Source organism: Camelus bactrianus, chromosome 9 (genome assembly GCF_048773025.1).
Source record: "Camelus bactrianus isolate YW-2024 breed Bactrian camel chromosome 9, ASM4877302v1, whole genome shotgun sequence".
NCBI classification, from domain to species: Eukaryota; Metazoa; Chordata; class Mammalia; order Artiodactyla; family Camelidae; genus Camelus; species Camelus bactrianus.
The window spans coordinates 11,227,348-11,244,283 of NC_133547.1; the positions used below are offsets into that span (position 1 = coordinate 11,227,348).

The 16,936-nt window shown below is 42.1% G+C and overlaps 1 long non-coding RNA gene across 6 annotated transcripts; it reads right to left on the reverse strand.

The window, feature by feature from the left end:
* Nucleotides 1-275: 275 nt before the first annotated feature.
* Nucleotides 276-14,016, reverse strand: LOC141578592 (uncharacterized). Of its 6 annotated transcripts, none has more exons than XR_012509022.1 (7): nucleotides 11,081-14,016; nucleotides 9,957-10,029; nucleotides 8,817-8,900; nucleotides 4,485-8,656; nucleotides 3,858-3,904; nucleotides 3,739-3,755; nucleotides 276-1,223 (listed from the first exon to the last, which is right to left on the reverse strand). It is a non-coding gene; the product is annotated as an uncharacterized LOC141578592 (long non-coding RNA). The 6 variants fall into 6 exon arrangements; XR_012509024.1 differs by having other exon boundaries at nucleotides 4,485-6,102; nucleotides 8,550-8,900; XR_012509023.1 differs by having other exon boundaries at nucleotides 4,485-6,729; nucleotides 8,550-8,900.
* Nucleotides 14,017-16,936: the final 2,920 nt, after the last annotated feature.

Here is a 16,936-nt window from a genome sequence, read left to right on the forward strand (position 1 = left end):
TATCTTGTAATCTAGGGATAATTGCTAACAGCTACTGAAGCAATACCTTTCAGAGTATGCTACTTAATGTCCCACACTATAATGTTTTCCACCTGGATGGAGGAAACATGAACTCTCTCCAGCCTGAGTGAGCTATAAGGATTATTCCTTCTGCTTCTTTCACGTGGTTCCTGGCTTCAGCACATAAACATATGCTGAGCAGTCTCAGCTGGACCTCTGAAGGTGTTTGGAGGTCTCAGTTTTTGCAGCTCTCTTCTCACCAGGAGACTTCGCTGATAAATATAGACACCTTGGCCTTCCTGAACTCTCAGCTCTGCTTCCTCAACTCAGACCAACTCTTGGGCTGCCTTTGGGCTCCCAATAGTTCATATATTTTGTTCATTTTTAAGTCATTTCACATGGAGGTAAAATCCCATTTTTGCTACTTGACCAAAACAGAAATTCAATAAACGTTATTTAAATGAGTGCTTAATGCTTTCCTTGTATTAGCTCCCAACATAGTGTGGATGAGCACACATTTTGACTTGGTTTTGAATCCTTTTCCCACCACTTCCTGACTGTGTGATTTTGGGGTAGTAACTTAACCTCCTGGGCCTCCGTGTCCTCCATTGGTTATTGTGGTTATTGGTTATTATTATCCTATGTGGTTATTGTGAGTATGAAATGATTTAACATGTGTAAATTGTTTGGCACAGTGACATACAGCAAGCACTCAGGTAAAAACAGGTGTTGTTGTGAAGACAATATCTTAGAAGTGTACTACACTGGTTGAGTGTGAACTCTAGTGCCAGCTCAACTTGGGCTTGCATCCTGATCTCTCCATCAAGTGGCATTATGATTTCAGTTATTTGGTTATTTGATCTCTTTGTGCTTCAGTTTCCTTATTTGCAAAGCTGATGATTGTGAGGCTTATGTGAACTGATGTGTGACAAAATGGTTAGCATAGGACTTGACACATGGCAAGTGTTCAAAAGTATCCTCATCATCATCTCATTCACAGTTACATATACTGGACTCCAAATACCATACTGACAGATAACAGGACCAAATGACAAATGCTATTGCATCGAGCATATCTTGCCATCATACATCAAGGGCACACGACATCACAAACTAGGGTACTTACCTGCAACACTCCAGGATAAGCTATTCACATGAGTCTAAGTGAATGAAGTCTCCAGACATGGTGCACTGCATAACCTGCATTCCCAAGCAGAGTAACTCTGAAAGAAAAAATAGAATATCCAAGAACCAGGACCAGGGCTGACCTTCAGCTTTCCTTAGTTCTACCATCAGGAAGCTGACTTCTTCCAGGATTTGCTCCATGAGGCTGTTTCCCCATCCTAACATTATGTGGGACCTATTTACCAAAGTTTCTTCAGACTTTCTGCCTGTTGCCATTGGAGAAAGTAGTGCCTAGGGAAAAGTCTGGGGGAGCTAACGCAGTTGGCATCCATTTCTGGAAGCCACTGCCCTGTGAGTCTCCCTTTTCTGACACCTGCTTGGAGAAACACAGAACGTAAACATCCTTCACACTAGGAGGCCTTCCCTGACCTCCAAGCCAGACCAGGGTTATTCTCTGGGCTCCCACAGTTTCCAGGGTTTTCCCATCACAACCTGAGTTCAGCATGTCACTGCCTGGTGACAGAGCTGTCCCCCCCCCCCACTAGACTGGGAGCTGAGAGAGCAAGGTCCAATTATCTTTGAAGGCTGGTCTCAAAGTACATTATCTCATTGAATCTTCAGTCTTGGAATAGCAAACAGAGGATCGAATTGGGAAGGATACCTGCCAAGAGTACACAGCTAGTAGTAAGTGGCAGACTTCAGGCTGTTTTCTTTGTGCTATGTATGGAATACTTGGATGGTGGCTATTTTTAACAATACATTATGTATGTTCTCAGATGTTTTACTGCCCCAATTTAATAAGGTGAACTATCTCCCTTCTTCCTCTCCTCTTTCAATATATGTGGACAGTTGTAGTCATAAGCTCAAGCCAGAAGGAATAAATGAAGGTGGGGAAGTGACCTTGACATTAATAGAAAGGTTTTTGCCCCCAGATATCTCTGATGCAAGTAAGACATTTGTAACCCATCCAGAGGCATGGGTTCCTCTTAAGATTCTGCAGGATTGAGAAAGCAAGACTAAGAGGCAGGTCCCCAGATCACTCAGTCAGGCACCTCTCTTTTTTCAGTCTCATATTAAACTTCAATATAATATATTGAATAAAGAGCCTATGCTGTAAAAGTTTGAAAACCACAGTAACAGTAGATTTCTCAAATCCATCTAGGACTAGCTGTTGAATTGTCAGTGAGGGTGAGAGCTAGGGTTTGAGATGGATATGGATGGCATTTACAATGGAGTTGATAAGGGCACAGTTTGGTTTAATGATGTGGTTGGCAAGGGATTGAAGCAATGTGATTAAGTTAGATCAAGCATGAGATTCGTGGATTGCATGGTAGTTGGTGATCAGAATGCTGCTGGGTCAGCAAGGGTAGTAATATAACAGGGTTGGGTGGAGGAATTAAAACTTACTCAGCCAAAGCCCACCAGGGACAAAGTGTAGTGTGACAAAATCAGATTAACTGACTTCACACGTAGAGGAAGGAGACTACAGAGGAACCATTACAGAGGAATTACTGATCACATCCCTCAGAGGAACATGAGCCAGTCATCACTTGAGATGGGAGAAGTGCCCTGTGTAAGATCGGGATTCCTGCTGAAGAATCCTGAGGGGAGTCTAAGGTAAATGGGGATAAATTCTGGATCAATTGGTCTTTCTAAAGAGGAATTAGGAGGAATGGGGATTAGCTAGGGATTGGGTGCCGTCATGAGGTGAGGGTGATTTAACAACATCTATTGTCGGTATTCTTAGCAATAGATGGTTTCTTTAAAAGAAAAAAGTAGTCTTGAGGGGGGGTTCATTGGTTTAAAAAAATCAGTCCGAATTCAAAAGAGGGAGTCCTTATGGTATTTTAGAACTACTGCATAATGCTGGGAGAAACAATGCTTCTTGCTAACTTAGTGGCTGGCTTTCTCTGTGTCTGTCATTCCAGGCTAATTAATGAAAGGTCTGGATTTTCTTCTTGAGTCCATGCTGATTTCACTCTTCCCATTTGGTTTGTATGTTTCAAGTGAGAATGAGGTTGGGGATAGGTTTGGTACATTGGCATTAAGGTTGAATTTGGGTTTGGTTTCAGTTTGGATGTGGAGATTGGATGTGGATTTCCAGGATTTAGATGGAAAATAGATATTGGAGACTGGCCAAATTGGACAGTATTAGGGGTAAAAGATAGAGCCAGGGGTTAGGAAGGAAATGTATGTTCATTTTGATCAATAGGATTAGGATGGGATTGATGAGGGAAATTTATAATGAGGATTGGGTTGAGGTTTAGGTGGACAGTCAAGACTGGTTCTGGATCATTTGACTTGTCAATTGAGATGGAAGGTGGGTATAAGGTTGATATTAAAGTAAAGACTGGGCTAAGATTGGGGTTGAGCTTGAAATGGAAATGAGGACTGGAACAAAGGTGCAATTTAAACTAGTGATGGCGTATGGAAATGGTGAAAGCTGGACAACTTCATCCCAGGTCCTGGACTGTGCAGTTTCCATGCCATCTGCTGTCACTAGCAGGGTCAAGGACCCTCAGGGACACCAAGAATGGGAGAACTCTCCCTCTTTCATGCTACAACAATGGAGAAAGTCTTTTCTGGGCTGGAGGAGAGGAGAAGCAAGCTTACCATTTCTGTTGTTGAACCTGCAAAATAAGGGGAAGTCACTCAGTCACTGAAGTTCTTATCATGGTCCATCCACCCGAGCCTCCTTCACAGCTTGGCGCCTGCTGAGAACCACTACCCACCTGAATCCCAGGTACAAGGTGTACACAGGGCCATACTCCTTACTGAGCTGTAGGTAGGAAAATAGAGGTTACATTTGGCTTCCTCATTCCCCTCTCCACAAGCTGAGGAACCAGTGCCTCCCTAAGGGATGTCAGCGTGCATGGGGTTGTTTGCTGGCAGGCTTGACGTGTAGAAACTTCCTTCTGCTATTTCCCTTCACCTTTTCATGCCATTCTGTGAGTGTGTGTGTGTGTTATTCCAAATTTCCCTCTTTTATAAGGACATCGGTAATGTGGAACTAGGGGCCGACTCTTCTCCAGGTTGACCTCATCTTAACTAATTACAACTCTAATGGCTCTATTTCCAAATAGGGTCACATTCTGAGGCACTGGAGGTTAACATTTCAGCATATAAGCTTTGGGGGAACACAATTTAATCCGTAACACTAGGTATCCCCTGCCTAATTGCTCCTGGGAGATCTCTCATAATTGTCCCACCCTTTCCAGGATCCACCTTTACCTGACCTCACTCCACGTATCCCTCGGTTGAGTCCCCCATGCCTGTACTCCATAGACCCCCCTCTGACTGTGCTCAGATAGTTCTGTGGTCCACGCTTAGTCCCTCCTTCTAACCGTCTTTCAACACACCTCAGGGACTGTGGTTGCTTGCATCTGCCAGTTTTCTTCCTTCTTAGCTTATATTTTCCCCCCAAATTCTTCTGGTATCCGTTTCTCTCTCCAGCACGTCCCATTCAGCCACCACATCTAGATAACTAGTGGTGTGTTTTCTTCTCCGCGAATCTGCATGGATACATGTGACAACCCCACTCTAGATGGGGGCTCTGCTTCTCCAGGCTTTTCTGACTCACCTTGTTTCAAATACCCTGCTTCTCTGGCCCAACTCTCCTCTTGCCCCCATCAGGTCCCCATGCTGCTCTTTCCTCAAGTTCAGCTGCTCAGATCAATGATCCCAGAGATGAGTAAATGAACCACATGCTGGATGACATCATAACCCTTTGACAAAATGTCCAAGGGCGGCAATTATGAAATCCCACAGCCCCCAGGAGAAAGCTCTGGAGGAGTGTAGGTATTTGGGGTTTTTCCAGGGCGCTCTTTCCGCCTAGTAATAGAGGGGAAATTTCAAGTGGTAAGTAGGGTAGACTGTAGACTCCCAAAAGGACTTAGTGAATAAAAGGACTTTATCTACTACATTCTGCAGGGATACAGGTACTTTTGGGTGTGGCTTAATGTGGGGTTGCAAGTTCCTGGAAGGGAATTCTCCTTCCTTCTCCTCCTTGCCAAGGTAGGATTTGGTGTTCTAGGAGCCAGCCTGGTCCTTGGGTCAATTGAAGTTCTGCTTTCTTCCCTATCTTTGCTCCTCGGCCTTGCTAATCACTAAGTTGGAAGACAGGCTGAGGACTGGCATGCAATCCAGCCTCCTCAACTAGGGGAGCTGAACACAAGCAGAGCTGGGCTGCCTTGTGATGCATTGTTGAGGCCCATCGGGCCTCTGTTATGGATTTAGCTTATTCAGGTTGAAAGTTCCACAAATTAATTGTCATTTAGGGACAGGACTAGGGGTTGGGACCTTCTTACTGTGGCTAAGGATTTGGCCTGGATTTATTTGTGTGTGTTGACCTGAAGAGACTACCAGATATTTCTCCATCAGGGATGGGTTTATTTGGGATCAGCAGAGAATTGCAGTCGGGATCTGCAATCATAGTGAGCTATGTGCAAGTCCCCAAATGGCAAAGGAAGGAGCATGCTTTTATGGACAGAAAAAGGAATTTGGGAGGACAAAAGTAAACAAAGAGTCCGTGGCTTTTCATTGGCTGAGCCCTTGCCAGGAGAGACAAGTAGTCTTCCTTCTTGTTTGGTTCCGCTTTCATTGCAGGGTGTGAGAGCTCCCCTTCTGTGGTCTCCCAACTCCATTTAATTGTGGTTTCTGTGTATTAATTTTCTTTGTTTACATTTCCTTCTTTTGATCAAGATCTTCCTCTGAAAGCATCATTGATCAAGAGTCAGGTTTTCTACAGAAACAGACTCACAGACATAGAGAACAAACTTATGGTTACCAGGGGTTAAAGGAAGTGGGAAGGGATACATTGGGAATTTGAAAATTGTACCTCTTGGGGAGTGATGGAAATGTTAGCTGTCCTGATTGCGGTGGTGGTTTCACGGGTGTATACATCGCTCAAGATTCATCAAAGTGTACACCTGAAATATGTGTAGTTTACTGTACAGGAACCACACCACAATAAAGGTGCTAAAAAATAAAAATAAAAATAAAAGCTGTCACAGTAATGCGAGGAAAAAAAAGAGTCAGGTTTCCTAGTTTCAGCGGCTTTTTGTCTCTCAGTGTCAGGAAAGACCTTTCCTGGGTGTAGTGCCTCCCGTCGGAGGGGACGTGCATAAACCAGAAGCATATTAAGGTCACATTTGAGTCATGGGGAGGGGTAGGAGAGAGAACTCCCAGGCCAGTTTTATCTAAAATCCATTTGTTATCAAAATCATAGACATTGGAGATTATCTGAAATGTTATCATCAAAGGATTGTGACAAACTTCCACCAGTCCTGGTCCAGATATCTTGGGAAAGCTGTCCCATCAGCTGTCGTTAGCTTAAATCGTGGAAAATCTTTACTTTCAGGTCCCTGGGTGATGTGCAGGTCCGGTCAGGGTTCAGAGCTTTCTTTAGGTGTGTCACGTGACTCCAAGAGTCTATTCTTTGGAGTCTGGTGGCACAAGGGTTGGGTAGCAGTAATGATGGGAGTCTTGCCAGTGAGGCTGAACAGCATTCTTCTTGAGGTGCCTTTCCAATTGATGAAATCTCCAGGTTGCAAAGTATGATGCTTAAGGTCTTCCTCTTCCAGGGTTGCACTGTAGAAGATTGCACTACCAAAACATGGTTCTTTTTAATAGAAACATTTAGGCCATTGCAACAGTGAAGAATCTCTCCTTTTATCAGTTGTGGGTCAAAAGAAGCAAGAGTCAAGGGCACTTGGCTTCCTATGATTACCTCAAAGGGTGAGAATTTATGAGTTCCAAAAGGGGTGAATTTGAGGTTTAGAAGGGCCAAAGGCAATGCTTTTGACCAGGGTATTGGGAAGTCCACTACAAATTTTGCTAACTGAGCCTAAATAATGCCGTTAGTGCATATGACTAAACCAGAGGATGGAGGATGGTGAGTGCAGTGCAAGTGTGTATAAAACCAGCCAAACAGCACAGCCTTGTTGAAACACCTAGCTGGTAAATTGGGCTCCTTGGTCACTATGGAAGAGTTCCGCAGGTAGGGATAATCTCTTCCAAAAAGGACTTTATCCACAGAAGAGGCAGTAGCCTGCCTGCAAGGGAAGGCTTCTGTCCGGTATGAGAATGTACAGATCATGACAGAAATATATTTCTATTCACTAGATGGGGAAAGTTGTATGAAGAACATTTGCCAGATGTCAATGGTCCATTAGGCACTATGAAATGTCCAGGAGCAGTGCAAACAGTCTTACCTGGGTCGTACTTCGGGAAAGTGTTTCCCAACCAATATTGATTCACGAAAGCTATAATTTTGTCAGTAGATCAACGGTTTAATGCATGTATAGTGGTGAGGAGTGGGAATTTTAGAGTCTCCAGCAGCACTGGAATGTTATTCAATCCAAACCAGAGCTTTCTCTTTTTATCAAATCAACAGTTGTTGAATTTCCAACCTTGTTTTCCCTTTTCTAAGGCCAATTTTGGGCTTATCTAGCAAGCAATCCCCTAAGGATACTGAAGAATGACTGGTATTCAGTTTCTCCAAATTCATTAAACCACACACTTTGATCCATGTACTTTTCCATACTTATATTTCAAAAAAAAAATGTAAGTGTAAGCCATTCTTAGAGAAAATAATTATGTCACTGTTTATAATTCCAAACCACCTGAGAGGAACATATAAGAATAAAGAAAATGCCATTAATATAATCACTGGCACAAAACTGAGGGTCAAGACAAAAAAGTCATAGCAAATAGAACCAAAAAAAAAAAAAAAAAAAAAAGATGGCAGAAATAAATTCAAAGGCATCAGTATTCAAAATAAATGTAAACAGCAACACTGCTAACAGGCAAAAGAGACTTACAGATTGGATGAAAAATCAACCTCATATAATCTATTTGTAAGAGGTTTAGCCAAAAAAAAAAAGATGCTAGAAGGCTGAAGGTAAAGGAATGGAAAGGGTATACCAGCTAACGCTAACTGAAACAAAGGTGATGAGGCTCTAACGTAAACCACATGGTATTAGTCAGGGTTCAGTTGTCATCACAGAATTTTAAAAAGCTGTTTACTGGATATTGGAGAACTGGGTACTAGGGGTAGGGAAGATTGGTTCTGGAAATGTGAGAGGAAATTGAAAGCTTGAGCTTCCTCCCGGCGTGCTATCAGCTGCAGAACCATTGCTTGAGTTGTTCTGAGAACAGAGTCCCTTCCTCTTTCTGCCTCTCAGGTTCCCTTTAGTGCCTCAAATGGCAAAGCCCAGCTGGCACTAATCAGCAATGGAGAATGGGGTTCTAGAGTTCCAGGCCCACATCACAAAACAGAATAGAAGGGAGGGTTGGAGCTGAGAGACAACAGTTTAATAACTAGCAGAGTCTGTCCCTTTGACTATCCAGCATCGTCCACATCCACGTGAAGTTCTGTACAGCAAAAGCAACACTGCACGTTTGATGAAGAGGAAGAGACCAACCTTTACATAAATGAAGACTTCACATAAATGATGACTCATTCCATCCTCTCTGGAAAATGAGGAGACATGAAGTCCCAGCATTTGTTGTATTCGCCTCTGGATATTTGCTATCAGGAGCAACAGAGGAACACAGCAATAAGAACTTAGTTTTGACTTGCAGGAAGTTTGGTGATTGCTTATTGTTCACAGTGTCACTGGTTTTATATGACATGAGAAACTCCATGTCCGGTGGCCAGAAATTTGAATCTCTACATAGAGAGTCATCACCTTTCACTCAGTTTCCAGATCTATGACAGCGCACAGTTTTGGAGTTTCTTGATTGCAGTGGAGGTTGGGTCCCCTTGCTCCTGCCTAAGACACCAAAGAATATCAAAGCCCTTAGAATCCAACCTTTCCAAGATCCCTAAATCCCTAAGACACTTTGAAGATCCTGAGGCCCTCAGAGCCCTATAAAATTGTCTAAAACCTTAACTGCACCATTCGTTCCTTTACAGCACGGAGTTGCAAAAGATTGTCATGTTCAGATTTCCTTGGATTTCAGTTAGCTTCTTTGAGACTCTAGAGAGTTTTTGTCCGTCCCTTTGTGACGGCTAGTCTAGAGATCCTGCAGATCCTTTCACACTGAAACCTCAGAGTGACAACCCAAGATCCATGAAAATACCTGAGACCCTTGAATTTCTACGGCATCATCCAGCCTCTCAGACCCACAGAATCTCTGAGAATCCATAAGTTCCAGGACCCCTCTACATTCCAAATTCGTGCAACCCCTCACACACACTCAGATTCCTGCAATTCCCTTCCTTTTTCCTCCAAGATTTCTCAGTTTCTACTAGGATCCCAAATCCCTCAGACCTCACAATTCTCACACCAAACCCAGTTCCAGGTCTCCATTCATTTATTCTCCAACCAAAGTCCATGAGGAGATCACCAAAGTCATAGGGCCAGAACCCAGATTTGAGGATCAGTCAAGACTCCCTCCATGAAGTGTGTTATTCAAGATGTTCAGGGATTGGAGGACAGTGGGTTGGACTGCAGGGAATGGAAGAACATCCAGATAGAGGGTTTCCTCATTACCAAGGGCATGTCCCTGGAGCCCTCCAATCTCCATGTCACTTCCTTCCCTGCAGCATAAAATATTCATCCCAAACTTTCTCCCTCAGGACCTCCCAGCATTACACATTCTCCAAAACCTCCTGCAATAGAGGCCACTAAAAAATTCAGTACAATCAAATACACATGACCCGACCTCAAAACCCTCTCCTGATGTGCTCAAATTACCATGTTCTCCTATGTAAACTCCTTCAAGGCAGGATTAGTTTGCAGGTGTCAGCTCTTTGTGATAAGCAGAAAAGCCCAGGAAGGACAGAAATTGGTCAGAGAATAAACAGGTGAATGCCCATCACGTACCCTAATTAAATGGCCATTACTTCCAGGATGTCGTCTTCTTCCTGGACTCTTGAGCCAGGCTTTCAAGGAGGGACTAAATATGGAGGGTCAAGAGAGGACAGTCAGACAGGGAGGAGATCATAAGTACTTGGAAATAATAACAACAGCTCCAAGATGTCGAGGTTACCTGTGCCTGGTGCTGTACTAAGCAGAACTTTGCATGGAATATGTTATAAAATTCTCCCAAGTCTGTGATAAAGGTTTTCCCATTATTCACGTTTCAGGTAAGCAAATTGATACTCAGAACCACTAAGAAATAGCTGATAAGTAACAGTGCCGAGCACAGATACAGTCCCCAAAACTGTTTGTCTCTTTACTACAGCTGTTCCCCTCTTTACTACAGCTGTTCCCCTTCCTTGTCCTTTCCCCCATCTACAGACAGACAGCTAAGGCCATGTGGGAAGAAATTTGAACTCTGGAGTGCTGTGTGTTTCATAACAAACCACAGATCTCAAGTTTCAAACATTTTCCAATACGTGTCAGCAGCTTAGCTGTCATAGTTTGGCTGTTTTCTACCAAGCAGGGGTGGGGAGAAGGTGATGCGAAACACTAAAGCCGTATCTTGTTTTGTAACAAGTGTATGAGTCAACAAACAAATGCTCATGTCAGATGGGAACCATTCACGTGTTCTTGCTCATGGGAAAGGCTGAAAACTTTTGACTCAGAGGTTCATCGGGATCAGAAACTTAACAGATATTAGGACCACAGTCTCAGAATCAAAACTTAAGCTCAAATTGAGATCATTGGGCAGGAATCATAGTCCCTTAAAATCAAATCTGAATTCTAAAAATCTTACTTTAATACTATATGATCAACTATTCCAGGTTGGAGAACAAATACAGTCACAAGATTCACTTGCCAATCAGTTACTCAACACCCAGAGGCACAGTCACCAGAAGTCTAGTTTCTCTTGTTCCCTTTTGTGTGCCCTCTCTGCAACTCTCACATACCAAGATCCATATAATTAGGATTTTGGACTTAGTTCAAAGGAGCAGTCCTTACTCTCAACCATGATCAGTGGGGCTCTAAACTGCACACCTTCAGAGGAGAGTAATTTGACATTTGTTCATTACAAAAGAACATACCTTTGTTGGGGAGGGTATAGCTTAAGTGGTAGAGCGCATGCTTAGAATGCACAAGGTCCTGGGTTCAATCCCCAGTATCTCCTCTAAAAATAAACAAATAAATCTAATTACCTCTCCCATCACCCCCCCAAAAAAAAAACTTTAAAAAATTTTTTAAAGAAAATGTAAAAAAAAAAAAACTTTTGACTTTATAATTCCACATCTAGGTCATCTCTCCTAGAGATGTACTTGAAAATGTGCAAGGTAACCTCTGTGTGTGGTTATTCATTGCAGGGCTGTTCACAGAGTGAAAACTTGGAAACAACCAAAATGTTCATTCAAAGGATACTGGTTAAATAAACTATGATACATCCATACAGTGGGATATATCCATCAATCCCATCAGAAAATATGAGAGCTTAATGAAGGTACTATTGACAAATTTGAAGACAGTGCTGAAGAAAACCTACAAGACGTTGAAGTGCTCCAGGGCTTACAAAGAGCATCTATTACCACATGTAGGCCTGAAGCCGCTTCTGAAACCAAGACAGACAGTACAGGGGTCAAAGAGAGCCCCCAGTAGAAGTCATGGTTTCTGGTAGAGGAATACAACCACTGCCATCCCATGGCCCAGAATAAAGAACGCCAGGGAATAAACAATCCAATATTGCTCCCACTGGCCAAGCCCAAACAACAACAGAGGTCAAGGGAGCTTGGGTGACAGTTTACAGAGGTCCCCTAATAAAAGACAGGTTATGGTAAAGATTGGCGGTGGCAGGGCAAATAGAATATCCAGAACAAGTATCATGCAGCCGGAAAAACAAATTTGGAAATAGAACATCCTCCAGGCTATGCTATCAAGTGAATAAAGGGAGATGCAGAAGAGCAGTGGGGCCAATAGTCCTGCTCTGTGTGCTATCTGGTCCTTCTTCCCTTGCAGGCACATGGAAGACTGAACTTCCTGGCTCCCTCACTGTGGTTTAGTAAGGCCACAGTACTATTTCTGGTCGATGGGTGGTGAGAAATAATGTGTGTGTGTCTTCTGAGCAAGAGAATTTAATTGCTGATATGAGACCTTCCAGAGTCATCTCGCCCCTGCCAAGGTGATCATGGAATTATATGTCAAGATGGAACCTGAATGATCACAATGAACAGAGTCACCAGCCAACACACATTGAATATGGGAAATGAATTTTGCTCTGTTAGGCAAAACCTAGCCCATCCTGACTGATGCAATGGATGTAGTTAGTTATCATTTGTGTGTAGAAGAATACAGTGGAAACTAATAACATTTAGTATCCTCTGGGTGGGAATTTTGGTTTGGAGAATTTATTTTAAATCACTTTGCACCTTCTGAGTCTTGAATAATGTGAATGTATTACCTGTTTGAAAACGGGAGAAAAATTAAGCAGGTAGGAAGGTGATCTATATCTGCTTCCAAATTAAACCAAACGAAATATAGTGTGACCAGCACAAATCTGTTACTGTATCTGCTGCGGTTGAAGTTTAGTCCCACACAGACTGGGGGATGCTTGGCCACAATGGTAGTGATGGTCTTTGATGGTTGCAATAATAATGTCCACATAACTCCCACTGTGAACAGGCAGTATTCTATGTATTTAAAATACGTCATTCCATGAAGGGCTACAAATGGCAAAATACCCTTCTTTCTTATGGGTGAGTTGTATTCCACTACATATATATGCTGCATCTTCTTTATCCATTCATCTCTTGATGTGCACTTAGGGTGCTTCCGTATCTTGGCAATTAACTATGAATAATGCTGCTGTTAGTAGCGGCATGTATGCATCTTTTTGAATTAATTCTTACTTTGTGGTTGGCTTTATTCCTTTGATAACTATGTAAGTTTAAAAAGCTAAAGCTCTAAACATTCTTATAAACAATGAACAGTACATATACATAAATTTTAAAAACCTGTGCAGTATAGTGTGTATATGTATTTACATGCAATATATTGTATGTGTGCAGTCAAATTGTAACAATTCTACCTAATAAAAATGAAAAATGAAAAAAAAAAGAAAAAATATGTCTTTCCAGTCAATCCTCACAGTATCCCTCTAAGCTAAGTACTATTGTTATATCTATATTATGGACAGCGACATTCCAGCACAGAGATGAGCTTGCCCAAGGTCACATAGCTAGCAACTGGCAGCCTCGACAGCTTTATTACAGAGGCCAGGCTCGGGCCCACTGCACTTTGCTGCCTCTCTCGCTAAGAGTTGCATGAGTTTCCCAGTACGTCCTTCCTTCCTTCCTTCCTTCCTTCCTTCCTTCCTTCCTTCCTTCCTTCCTTCCTTCCTCCCTTCCTCTTTCTTTCTTCCTCCCTTCCTTCCTTCCTTCCTTTCTCTCTCCCTCTCACTTTCTCTCTTTCTTTCTCTCTTTTTCTCCAATCTTGAGTTTGCAAGATTGGTTCATGCTCATATGTTCAGCTGTGGTTCCCATATGACTATGGAAAAAGTGAGGTTGGGTCTGATCTGAAGGTTTTTTAGTCTCAGCCTCACCCTCTGCCTGGACCAGTACCTTTTCACTAATTAACAAGCTTTGGTTTCAAGGAAATCCTCTCCACATTCACTCTTTCTTCTCAGAACTCTGTCCTAGCATCCCAATTGAAAATAAGAATAATAGTTCAAAGAATAATCAACTTCAAAAGAGTGGAGATTAAAATTCCAGTTCTGAATAGGATGTAGTAGGTAAAGGCAGTAAAACATTCCCACTTCCACAGAGTAGTAAAATTTACATTACAAAAAAAAAAAAAAAGTATGAATGAAAGAGCTGTAGAAGCCATGAGAATGAGATGAACTGAAACTACAGAGGTCAGGAGCCTTCCAATTACGAGAAATGTTCTTCTCTGTTGGGATTTTCTGAATCTACCTAGAATTGAGGGGTAGACTTGGCTTGTACAGAGGGTCTCTGATAGGGGAAAGAGAAACCAGTAATACGCTGGTAGTAGCACAGGGATGGTATGATGGACGGGGAATTTGAGGAACCTCAAACATACAGCATTACTCAGAGAACATTTGCTGAATTCAAGGGTCATGGCATGAAGGTGGGGAATAAGCATTTTTAGAAGAAAGTAAATCTCATATATTCTCACCACGAATAGAGGTTTAAAACCTCAGTAGGCAAAAGGGACCTGCCTCAGACACCCAGCCAGTCCCACCTATATTTGTGAGAGTTTTATTCGGGGGGTAGGAACAGGTAGCTAAAAAGCTAAGCACAATTTCTCCAACCAGCATCACTTCTGAAGAATTTCAGGGCTGAGTAGATGGAAACCCACCAGATTCTAATTGAAAGCGCAGGGTGGGGATATGCGACTCCTGATGAATGTGGAAGAAACAATGATGAACGGAGTCTTACTAAAACTGGAATTGTAGTTCCAACACAGCTCACTCCCTGCTGTTTTGAAATCATCGGCTGTTCATCCTATCTGTCGACCAGAAGAAATGAGAAAGCCTCTGGGATGGTAACTGTCTGGCGCACCACTGGTTTGTTTAGTCATTATGTCTGCCATACAAAATTACACTAGCTAGATACAGGAAGAGGAAAATGAGAATGATAATCTTGCAGAGAAAACAAAATAAAAGACCTATAAGCAATTTAGATATGAGAGTAAATGAACAAGGATAGTAACGTGGCTTTCATAAATATGGTAAAGAAAGTAGAGGATAACATAGATAAATGTATGGGAAATGGAGAATTCCCAAAGAGGACTGGAATTCAAAAAAAAAATCAAATAAATGCTTTACCATTACTGGTTTATGCAATTGTCTTTTAAACAGGAGAAGGAAAGAGAGAAATATTTTCCCTGTATTCTATATTTACCTACATAATTACCTTTATTGATGCTCTTTATTTTTTTAATTAACTAATTTATATTTTTATTGGGGGAAAGTAATTAGGTTTTTATTTATTTATCTCTAATGGAGGTACTGGGGACTGAACCCAGGACCTTGTGCATCCTAGGCACACTCTCTACCACTGATCTATACCCTCCCCACTGCTCTTTATTTCTTTATATGGGTTCAGTTGTCTTCTGGTATCATTTCATTCAACCTGAAGAATTTTTTTAGTGTTTCTTGTGAGGCAAATCTACTAGCAATGGATTCTCTCTCTTAATCTTTTTAAATCTGGGAATGTCTTAATTTCACCTACCTTTTTGAATGATAGTTTTTGCTAGGTTTTTTTTCCCCCTTCTTTCTTTCTTTCAGCTCTTTGGATATGTCACCCTACTGCTTTCCAACCTTGAAAGTTTCTGACAAGAAGTCAGCTTGCTTGATGTGAGTCACTTTTTTCTCGCTGCTTTCAAAATCTTTGATGGCTAACAGTTTGAGGGTGTTTTGTCCGAGTGCAGATCTCTTAGGGACATAAAAATATCTAGCACCAACAAGGCAAAGTTTACAATGACTGGCATCCAATCAAAAATTACCAGGCATACATGCGTGGGAGATCTGTCATTAAATGTCACCCATGTGCCAGGAACATTCCTGACATTATTCATTTGTTTTATAACAAATTTTGAGTTCTGGGCCAGGCACTGAATTACAGGCTGGGATGTAAAGTATTACTTCCATTTTGCCCATGAAGAAACTGAGGTATAGAGACATTCAGTAAATCTTTGAATGTCACATAGCTTTTAAGTGATAGAATCAGGATTTGAATCCAGATCTACTGACTGCAAAGCCCAGGCTCTTTCTATATATTACACTGGAGGGAAAAGCAAAAGAGTATAATTGGTTAACAGGTGTAAAATAATCTAGCCCCATAAGACCCTAATTTTTTCTGAACAAAACATTTCAGAATCAAATTACACTAGCTGCCATTTTAAAATATTTCCTTTTTTATAAATTGACTTTTTACAGACGATACGAGTTAAATTCGCATCAACAATCAGTTCTTGACACTGGAGACTAATTTTGTAAGTGGAATATTCTTGAGATCAGTGATCCCATATTAAGAAAAATTGTGCACATTCTCTGTCTTCATAGGGCTTTGGATGACACCGGTGTAGGCATTCAAAACTCTGCAAATGTTTGTGCAAGATTTGTATCTTTCATGACATCTTAAATTTTAACCTCAAAAAATTGTAAACTAGGGGGAAAAAATCCATCTACGCACAGCTACACAAAACATGATTCAATAAACAGAAGGAAAGTCATCCAGTTGGTGACAGGAAGAGGATGGCCTTTTCACCTTCGGGAAACATTGCCCTTTCTGTGTCAGGAAAGACGGCTTCATCTGTGGCTCAGATTCTTGCAGGCAGGCAAGCATGGTTTTAGAGAATGAGCTAGTTTTGTTTTGTTTTGTTTTGTTTTTTTGCTCTTTTCTCTATGGGATGAAAAATGGGGTCATCAACAGAGTGAGATGGGAGGAAAAGATCTTGGAGGTTTGAGGGGGCAGGAAAAAGCATGAGAGTTGGGGGTCAAGGAGAGGCCAATTAAAGATGAGGAGGGTTCAGCTGCCCTTGGTGTGTGTGTGTTTCAGTGCCTTCCATTACACCAGCGCTTCCCAACAAGGTTGGACTTTGCCCCCCAGTGGATGTTAAATAATGTCTGGAGTCATTTTTGATTTTTACATCTGGGGGCGGGGCTGCTACTGATATCTAGTGGGTAAAGACCAGAGAGACTGCTAAACGTCTTCCCATGCCCAGCATAGCCTCCCGCCTCTGAAGAACTACCTAGCCCCAAGTAGTGCTGAGGCTGAGGAAGCTCCCAGTACATCCCTCCCCACTCCACGTTCCCTCTGCAGCTGGAGAGCAAGTCAGACTGCAAGAAGAACTCAAAGCCCCTTAAACCTCCCCTTCTCATGAACCCCAAGTTCCCCAGTAAGGCAGTCCGATCAGGCCCCTCTCAACCCAGT